The sequence below is a fragment of the Mauremys mutica genome, chromosome 6 (genome assembly GCF_020497125.1).
Source record: "Mauremys mutica isolate MM-2020 ecotype Southern chromosome 6, ASM2049712v1, whole genome shotgun sequence".
NCBI lineage: Eukaryota > Metazoa > Chordata > Testudines > Geoemydidae > Mauremys > Mauremys mutica.
The window spans coordinates 113,856,036-113,865,805 of record NC_059077.1 but is presented as its reverse complement, the minus strand read 5'-3'; the positions used below and the strand labels follow the sequence as shown (position 1 = coordinate 113,865,805).

Sequence of the window (9,770 nt, the reverse complement as noted above, 5' to 3'; positions counted from 1 at the left end):
TCCCAGTTTCTAAGATCTTTCATCTCTTTCCCGCTACAAAAAATTCCTTTTCCTCCTTATTTAACTTTTGCAAATATTCAGATTTTAGACAATTCTAAACACTGTGGGTTTCCCCTTTATTTTCTTTCTGAACATATAATAACAAAACAAACATTTATATTACACCCTCACATGGCAAAGACTCACATCTCACAAGCTTAGATAACCAATTGACTCCTAACTGAGGGGGTGAAGAGATTTGCCCAAGGTCACACAGTGAATCAGAGGCAAAGCTGGGATGATTAGGATCAAGGAGTTCCCAACTGTCAAGCCTGTGCTCATTCTTAATCTAGACCATGTTACCTCTCATTACCACAACGCTGTCTCCACCTCCGCTTGCCTTTTCAAGACCCCTTGTTACAAACACTTCTCTGCACCTGTAGCTGATGAGGAGAGGGGAGGGCCCTTTCTTCCCCTGAGACCACTCTCTTCGCCCTCGCTAGTGTATGTGACGGAGCTGTCTGGCTGTTTTTGGCAGCAGCTAGTCAGCTGCTCCCTAGTGATGGACGCAGGTTTCAGGGTTCCAAAGGATGACAGTTGGCGGTTCCAACAGCTGAGAGCAAATCTAAAGATCCCACCCTAGCAGGGTGGGGCGCTCTCACAAAGCAGGCACCAACAGCCCATGTCTGGCTGGGGCGGGGGCATTGCTCTTGCTGGCAGATTCAGTAGCTCCATAAACAATGTAGAGGTGACAGCATTGTTCCTTCTCTTTTCAAGTCACACCTAGCAGAAATGTACAGCGTAACAGAATCCAATGGCAGATCGAAGTGCCAGGATCAGTCATGAACTACACATAGGAGTGAGGTTTCTCTTTGAAATATGTTACCTGAACTATTCAGATACACATCTGATTGCACATTTTTGCAGCAAATACGTGTATCAAATACACCTATTGTTCAGCACTTCAGAAACAATTGCAGCATAAATGCTGTGTGGTTAACATACCAGGATCTGACAAAAATCCATGTGTGAAATATGAGACAAGGGGTTATAACATATAAATCAGGCACAAAGAAAAGTTATAAAACAGGAGACCATGTATTTGAAGATGCTTTCATACATAATGCAGATTGAGATAAACTTGCCCTTCACTATTTCTATTTTCTGACATTCTTCCAGACCTTCTCCAGTTTATTTTACTCTCCTGTTTGCCCAGAAGCAGCTGATGCGTCTCAAATGGAGGGGAGAATGATTTCCTCTTCTTAACTTGGCTTATCATTATGCTAGCAACTTTCCTACGACCCCTAGTGTTACTGAAGAGGATGACGTCTGAGATGAGCCTAATAATGCTCAGGATTCACTGTGGGCGGAAATGTTATTACACACTGTAGCAATCACTGCTTCAGACAGACTCCTTAGTTTAATATAATAAGGCTTTGCCCCCCAAACTGACGTTTTGGATTCCCTCTTAATGCATAAAGAGTGAAAAAGTTACTGTCCCCAGAAGCCTCGTCCCATATACCCAGTGGGGCTGAAATGATTGCACGCACTCAGGGATTTGGGACCCAGCTTTCAAAATATGCTTCCTCCAAAGATCACATAAAACTCATTCCATACATCATCGGTGGGCCTTAGGGCGAGACACACATGTATGGCATGCAGCCAACATCGTCTCTGTTAAGTATCAATCCTGAGTGTATTCAGGTGCTGAGGTGGGCCAAGTTGAATCAGCTCCTAAGTTTGAGAAAAAGATTTACTCTTCAAGAAAATAGTGAAAAAAGTTACATAGACTTATATCATCGCACTTCCATCTTCAGTCACCCCAAGCACAAACAGAGAAATACTTGTAGACACACACACACACACACTTTCATGCAAATATGGTTCGACCCAGTGACAAAACACATTTTCCTCAAAACTTTAGAAGAATGTAATTCTGTTGCTCCACTAGCAAGTCAGGGGTTGGTGGCATATAAGCAGGATGCTGCCAACATCAATTCCTTACCCATCACACTCAAACAGTGGGTTTTAGCCCACGAAAGCTTATGCCCAATTAAATTTATTAGTCTCTAAGGTGCCGCAAGGACTCCTCATTGTTTTTACCCTGAGAGAAACATCCGTTACTAGTGTGAGGATCCACAGGTGAATACACCAGGCCTCAGCTCCCAAATTTAAGAACAGAGTTTCCTTATAAAACCCAAAAAGAACAGGAGTACTTGTGGCACCTTAGAGACTAACAAATTTATTTGAGCATAAGCTTTCGTGGGCTATAGCCCACTTCATCGGATGCATGCAGTGGAAAATACAGCAGGAAGATATTTTATATATATATATACACACACACATATATATACACACACACACACACACACAGAACATGAAACAATGGGTGTTACCATACACACTATAAGGAGAGTGATCAGTTAAGGTGAGCTATTATCAGCAGGAGAGAAAAAAACTGTTTGTAATGGTAATGAAAATGGTCCATTTGCAGCAGTTGACAAGAAGGTGTGAGGAGCGGGGGGCTGGGGGGGAGGAGGGGTGGAAATAAGCATGGGGAAATAGTTTTACTTTGTGTAATGACCCATCCACTCCCAGTCTTTATTCAAACCTAATTTAATGGTGTCCGGTTTGCAAATTAGGCCTGGTCTACACTAGGGGAGGGGGGTGTCGAACTAAGGTACGCAAGTTCAGCTACGCGAATAGCGTAGCTGAACTCGAACTACTTAGTTCAAACTACTCACCTGTCCAGACGCCGCGGGATCGAAGTCCGCGGCTCCCCCGTCGACTCCGCCACTGCCGTTCGTGGTGGTGGAGTTCCGGAGTCGATGGGAGCGCGTTTGGAGTTCGAACTATCGCGTCTAGACCCAGCAGGTAAGTATAGACCTACCCTTAATTACAATTCAGCAGTCTCTCACTGGAATCTGTTTTTGAAGTTTTTTTGTTGCAATATTGCAACTTTTAGGTCTGTAATCGAGTGACCAGGGAGACTGAAATGTTCTCCGACTGGTTTTTGGATGTTATAATTCTTGATGTCTGATTTGTGTCCATTTATTCTTTTATGTAGAGACTTTCCAGTTTGGCCAATGTACGTGGCAGAGGGACATTGCTGGCATATGATGGCATATATCACATTAGTAGATATGCAGGTGAACGAGCCTCTGATGGTGTGGCTGATGTGATTAGGTCCTCTGATGGTGTCCCCTGAATAGATATGTGGACAGAGTTGGCAATGGGCTTTGTTTTAAGGATAGGTTCCTGGGTTAGTGTTTTTGTTGTGTGGTGTGTGGTTGCTGGTGAGTATTTGTTTCAGGTTGGGGGGCTGTCTGTAAGCGAGGACTGGCCTGTCGCCAAAGATCTTGCACCAATCAGGTTGGGCCAGTTACCAAACAGGCTTTCTGTAAACTTCAGAATAATGGCAAAGGGGCTAGACAGAGGCTTCAGGTACAACCCTGAGCAAGAGTGGTGCCTAAACTGCACTACTCCAGGAATACGCCTGGGAGGAAACACCCAGCAGAGAGACAGCTGTTTGCCTGCTTCTCTTTGCTGTGGGGAAAAATAATAATGCACTCCTTGCTTATATCAGCAGGCAGGGCCTGACCCAAACCCACTGAACTCCATGGGAAGACTCCTGTTGACTTCAATAGTTTGGGGATTAGACCCTAAAGAAGGATTTCTTGCTTGCTGGCTTACCAACTCTGACTGGCATGAAAGCCAAGGCTCCAGCCAGTCCTGCTACCCCAGCCTACAAACAGCCACCTGCATTAGGGGAGGCTGGACAGGAATGAAAAAGGGGGTGAGATATTTCCATACACACCCACTCAAGAATGCACTATCAACTGGAAAAAATAATCCACTAAAACTTCAGGCACAACACTCTTAAAAATATTAGTAAAATGAGATATAAGAAAAGACATTCCCAGAACAGAGACATGGCAACCTAACACAAACAATAACAATTGCCAAGATACAGAACACGATTATGTCATTATGCTCCAAAATGTCAGGGTGTCAATCCCCTGGCAGAATTAGCAGACAGAGCTATAAATAGAGCGATTTATAAACTAAAAAGGACACCATCAGCTGACTGTTGGGTCAGTCACAAACTGGGGAGAACTAGAGTGACTGGGAAAGAAGCAGGATATTCCAACCCAAGAGGCAGTTCAACCCAACAATTCAATTTCAGTTCTAGAATGTGATTACGCCACTAGTCCCCATAATGTCCGTGTGTAGCCCCCTTAGCTGGGTGAATTGACAGATCTATATATGTGGTGCAGAGACAACACCAACACCCGTCTGTGCCCTCCTGGTATATTCTAGTCCCGAAAGTTCACCTCCATGCTGAGTTAATTTCCAGGATCCTTACTTAGCAGATCAAACTAGGGTTCAAATTCCAAATTTTGGAAAATGGGTTTTATATTAAAATAAGTGGATCAAAGAGGGATAATAAGGAATGAGACAGGATGTCCTCAGCCCTGATACACCTCAAAATAAGACACAAAAACACCAGACTATTGAGACCATAATTCAGACTAAGATTACTCATTTATTCCCATAGTATCATTGTGTAGATATCTTGGAAAGGTGAGTATGTGAAGGTATGTGCGTAATATACACACAAATCCACTCTAACCTCCCTGCAATTTGTTAGATTCATTAGACTGTTACCTCTATGTTTCTGCTCTTTTCTTGCATCTAAAAAAGAAGAGCTCTGTATAGCTCGAAAGCTCTCTCTCACCAACAGAAGATAAAAGATATTACCTCACCCTCCTTGTCTCTCTAATCTCCAGCCTTAGGCTATAGTGAGGATTCTTATGGAGGTTGGCAAAGGTTCTGATTCAAAATATTAGGGGCTGGGTTACCTCTTAAAACAAATGGAGAAAACTGGGCTAATTAGTACTGCAATTTCCCTGCCCCATTTAAACTTAAAACACAAATGCACATACATTCTCATCCTACCTAATGTGTTAGATCTGTGAAGCTATTACACCTCCATCATGAGTTTACTGTCAGGATCCTTACCAAGGTGGTCAAATAAGGCTCATATTCCAAATCTGAGGGACTCTGTTTCCTCTGAAAAAGGAATGGATCAAGTAGGAGTAATTAGGAATGAAACAGGGTATTCCCAACCCCCAAATAAAAACCATGTAATGAGGAGAAAGTTGGGACCCAGTCACAGAGTAGGAGGGAATTGGGCAAAGGAGGAATGAAGCAGGATACGCCAAACCCATGAGGCATTTCAACCCCACAATTCGATTTCAATCCTAGGATTGAAATGTCATTGTGTAGATTCCTAGTAGGATGAGTAAAATGGAGTCATATACGAGATGCATAACCAACACCACCTTCTGGTATATTCCATCCCTGAGACTTCATCTCCATGCTTGTTTTACTTCTAGGAAGTGCCTAACCTTGATTTAACTGAAAACAAAACCCACATACATCGAAATGCTGGGCCTCATTTCAGAACACAATTGCTACATCAACAGGAATTGCCTCTTCTATGTCCCTTGCAGAGGCGCAGAACTGATTGTTTACATATGACCTGCAGCCAAAACTACCAGCGACAGTTTATCTTCACTTTTCTATTTCCAGTGTAGTGATTTAGTGGAGGGGTGCGGGTTAGAGGGTGCTGGGGGACAAGGAAATGGTCGATAAGTTGAGGGATATTGCTCATTTCCTCCAGGCTTTGGAGAGGAAAGTAGGGACCACTGCCCTCTCGCAGGAGGAGTTGAGGTGACAGAGAAGTCAACATTTCCCCGAGGTTGGTGCTGGACATTCTCACACCGCTTTCCCATGAAATAGGGGAGTTCTGGAGCAGGAATCACCCCTCTGCTCCCCCAAGTGTGGGGACGCAGTGAGGAGCTGGGAGAGGATGGATTGGGAGGTGATCTCTTCCCCTTTTCTGTTAAATTCTGAGGGGAGCGGGGGAACTAGTGGGAATCTTTGCTTCCCTCTCCCAGGCAGCAGGGAGGACAACTGAGGGGCAGCCAGAGGTGCACGTTTACTTGCCTTCCCCCCAGGCAGTGGCAGACCCCATGGTAACAAGAGGGATAATGATACCAGTCCTCCAGGCTGTGAGTTAATGGGGAAGGGGTGTCAAGAGCCAGGATGGAGCAGGAGAAACATCCCTCCCTTCCCCCAGGCACCGGGGAGGGGAAGCTGGGGCAGGGAAGAAATTGTCCCTGCCCTGCACCAGGCAATGAGGAGCCAAGAAGGGGATGCTTGGAGGAGCGAGGGAATGTTCATCGCCCATCCCCGGAAGCTAGGAGGGGAGATGGAAGGAGCCAGGGGATGGTTGCCTTTTCCCTCCCACAGACACTGGGGCGAGCAGCTGGGAGGAGCTCTTGTGTGTATGAGGGGGAATAACCACACCGTCCCTTCCCCGCAGGGAGCTGAGGGAAGACAGGGCCTCACCGCTCCCCTGTACCAGATAGCAGGGGACAAAGGAGGAACTGGGTGGGCAAAGCCTTCCTTGTCCTGCCCCAGGTAGTGGAGCAGGGAGCTGTGGGAGCCAGGCAAGGGAGTCATCACTCTCCTCCCACAGGTAGTGGAGCTAGGAGGGGAAATGGCAAGAGGCACTTCATTGAGTGTGCGTGGGAGCAGCGGGAGAGGTGACCTGCCAGTGCTCGCTTGGGGCTCCCCCCAACAACTGCCAGCAAACGAGGAAGAGAGTCAGGGAGCACGGGGGGCTGAAACTCCCCTGCAATCCAAGCACATCTGGCTTGGCTCGGCTGGTGCGTGGTGATAAGGGAACAGCTGCTGGGCGTGGAGGGGTGGGAGGGGTCCACCTGTTCAGGTCTCGCTGTCTTGCAGAACACTTGAGAGCCGTAGAAACGGGGAACCAGGGTAAGAAAGTGCATGGGGAGTGGGAGAGAGAATGCAGAGGCTGGCTGGAGCATCAGGGAAAGTGCAGCAGAGTCAGCTTGGGAAAAGAAAACCAAAAAAAGCACAAAAAAGCAGAGGGCAAGAACTGCTTCCCTGGGCAAATAAATGAAGGAATAAAAAAGCGCGGACAGGTACTGCAGTCACACCAAATGATTGATTGAAGAGATATCAGAAAGGCAGCAAAAGCGGGGGAAAATAGCAATGGAAAGCAGGAGACAAACTGCCACTGCAGAACCAGGCCTATACTAACTGAGGCAGCATCTCCAGAGCAGCCAGGAATGACACGAGCTCCCCAGGAAATGAACTGGGATACTGCACATGCTTTAAAAAAGACTCAGAGAAAGGGGGAGATATCCTAATAGGGACAGCATTGCCAGTAGGAGCCCCAGAAAAATTAAGCTGCACAAATATACCAAACTAGATTAGCTAGACTGGAAGATTTCAACACTCCTAAATAACAGGGGTTTCAATGGGAAGAAAAATGTGCCCAGAGCCTTAAAGATGCAACTGGACATTACGCTGTCCTGGGGAATCCCTTGATGATGTGAAACCAGCATAAGGGGAATAATCAGACCAATGGACACATTATCAACATAATTAGAGACAAGGTACATGTGTTCTAGCCCTGGGCAGGAACCAGATTTTTTGTTTCATGGGGAATAATGTCAGTTGAAAAAAAAATCCACTCTGAATTGGAACAAAACCAAAACATTCACACAAAACAAAATTGGATTTTTGTTTGTTTCAAATTGATCAGAGTTTCGCTTCAATAAAATCAAAACGTTTGTTCCAATGACAACATTTTTATGTAATATGTAATATTTTAAAAAAATTATAGATTTCATTATGTAATGTTTTTTAAAAATGTAATGAAAAGTTGTTTTTAAATAGAAATCAAATAGTTAAGTTCCAAAAAGGAAAAAATGGAGCATTTCAACCTTATTAGGATGCTTTTTTCCCACATTTTCTTTTGAAATGTAATTTTGTCAAAATGGACTATTTATGCAAAACGTTTCTCTTTTGATGAATTCGGATTTTCCAATGAAAATTTTTTGACCCACATGAAGGGTCCACGATCAGACACGTGGGGAAATTCACTGACCTATCTTGCTCAGATTACATAACCACTCAGACAGCTCCTTCAGGGACCTGTGTGTAAACAAGGGATTACTGACAAAAATAAGCCTCTCTTAATGTTTCTGTGTGCTCGGTACAACATTGTACCAAAGCACAGACAATGGTAGTGGCCTGCTGGCTGGTAGCTTCAACAGAGTCAAAACCAGTTAATTTCCAAAGACCTAATAGAAATATAGCAACTGTACACACAAGAAAACAAAACAACCCTCTGCCCCCTCACCCTCCCCCCAAAAAAACCAACTGATCAAAACAGAAAACAACCCCACCCCCAAAACCTCAAAATGCTGAGTGCAGCAACACCTAAATACCTTTGAAAATCTGGGCCTTCATCTTTATTTACTAGACATACCTGAAGTTTCATGAGATTGGTTTTAATGACATGAAAAATGAAAAATGCCTGAGAAAATAGGATATGGATGGGGAAAGTTTCAAAAAGAGCCCATAGGGTTCTGGAGATCCAGACAAGAAGGTTTCCAGACGTTCAGTATTGCAAAATAAACTGAAGAATTTTAAACGTGTATGTGCTCCTTAGGTTGCTTTGAAATCCAAACTTGAGTTTCTTAATGGGTGTGCTTTGTTATTTGATACTTTGTTTAAGCTCGATTTGATAAACACAGAGCAGGGATATTATAACAAAAAATCCCCATGAAGCTCAAGGTTAATGCACAAATAGAATGTGTTTTGGAAATGTACATTACTAGTCTAATTTGCATGAAAGGTATGGCTGTGACTTCAATAAATTTGGGGGAATTAAGAAAGTCAATAAAGTCGCTACTATTTAGATTCCAGCCTGCGAAGTGTCTGCCTCCTTTTTGCAATAACCAGCATTAAATAGGGTGGGGGATTGTAGAGGGTGGTTGGTGGGGAGAGAACTAAGAGTAGTGGGATAGAATTGAGCAAAAGAACATTTAGGATGCAGCAAAGGAAAACATGCATCGGTCAGTAACATCCAGACTGGATAAAGTATCATTATAAATGTACTGTAGGGGGATTCAGAAGGTGATTTTATAGCCCCTTTGTAATGCTAATACTCTATGATGAAACACTGTTTTCAGTGTGAATGTTATTAATTCTTGGATTCCTTAATTAAACTGCTGAGTACATGCAGAGCTGAAAATCCCTAATATCTTCTAACGGTGGGCATTCTGTGGGGTGAGGTGGGAAGCAGTATGAATATCTTACTAAGTGTTGCAGGGGATGCATCATCACTAGTAATTGTTTAATCAAGATTGGATGTTTTTCTGCTTGGGGAATTATTTTGAGGAATTTCTATGGTTTATGTTATACCATAGGTCAGATGATTACAATGGTCTCTTCTGGCATTGGAATCTATGAATCTTACATTTATACATCACTTTCCATCCCAGAGGAGCCCTAAACACTTTACAAACTGGGCACAAAATGTTCACCCCTCCACTGTTGGAGTGACAGGGTGCCGCCCACATGTCCTCTCTGACTTGTGCAGCATGCTATTTTGGCCAATGACGCCAACCTCCTATGCTTGTGTTCTCAGTTTTAAAGATCTTGTCTGAAACTGACAAACTGAGCTACAGGATTGTCAGCCTCTAGGCACTGGAAAATCATGAGTTAGGCCCCCAAAATAATAATGAAATTTGCTTAAAATCATGAGATTTTTAAAAAAAAATATTATTTGAGTTTCTGTTTCTTTGTCTTCTGGATTTTGAGCTTTCTGATTACCCCCAGATCCTATTTTTTCAGCTTCTCTCTGCAGCCACGAGGGCTAGAAAGTTACTTTTTACTTTAAA

The 9,770-nt window shown here is 43.9% G+C and overlaps 1 protein-coding gene across 5 annotated transcripts in view; it reads right to left on the bottom strand.

Annotated features, from left to right (window-relative positions):
- The window catches only part of LOC123372295 (E3 ubiquitin-protein ligase Topors-like), a 112,714-nt gene that overhangs the window by 4,609 nt on the left and 98,335 nt on the right, over nt 1-9,770 (bottom strand). Inside the window, exon 1 of one of the 5 annotated variants that reach the window (XM_045020306.1) lies at nt 4,939-5,046. The exons of 2 other annotated variants lie outside the window; for them this stretch is intronic. The gene's annotated coding sequence lies outside the window, so the exon portion shown is untranslated. Of the gene's footprint in view, nt 1-342; nt 554-4,938; nt 5,047-9,770 lie in introns of those variants that run through there. 2 more of the 5 variants (XM_045020303.1, XM_045020302.1) reach the window with 2 other exon arrangements.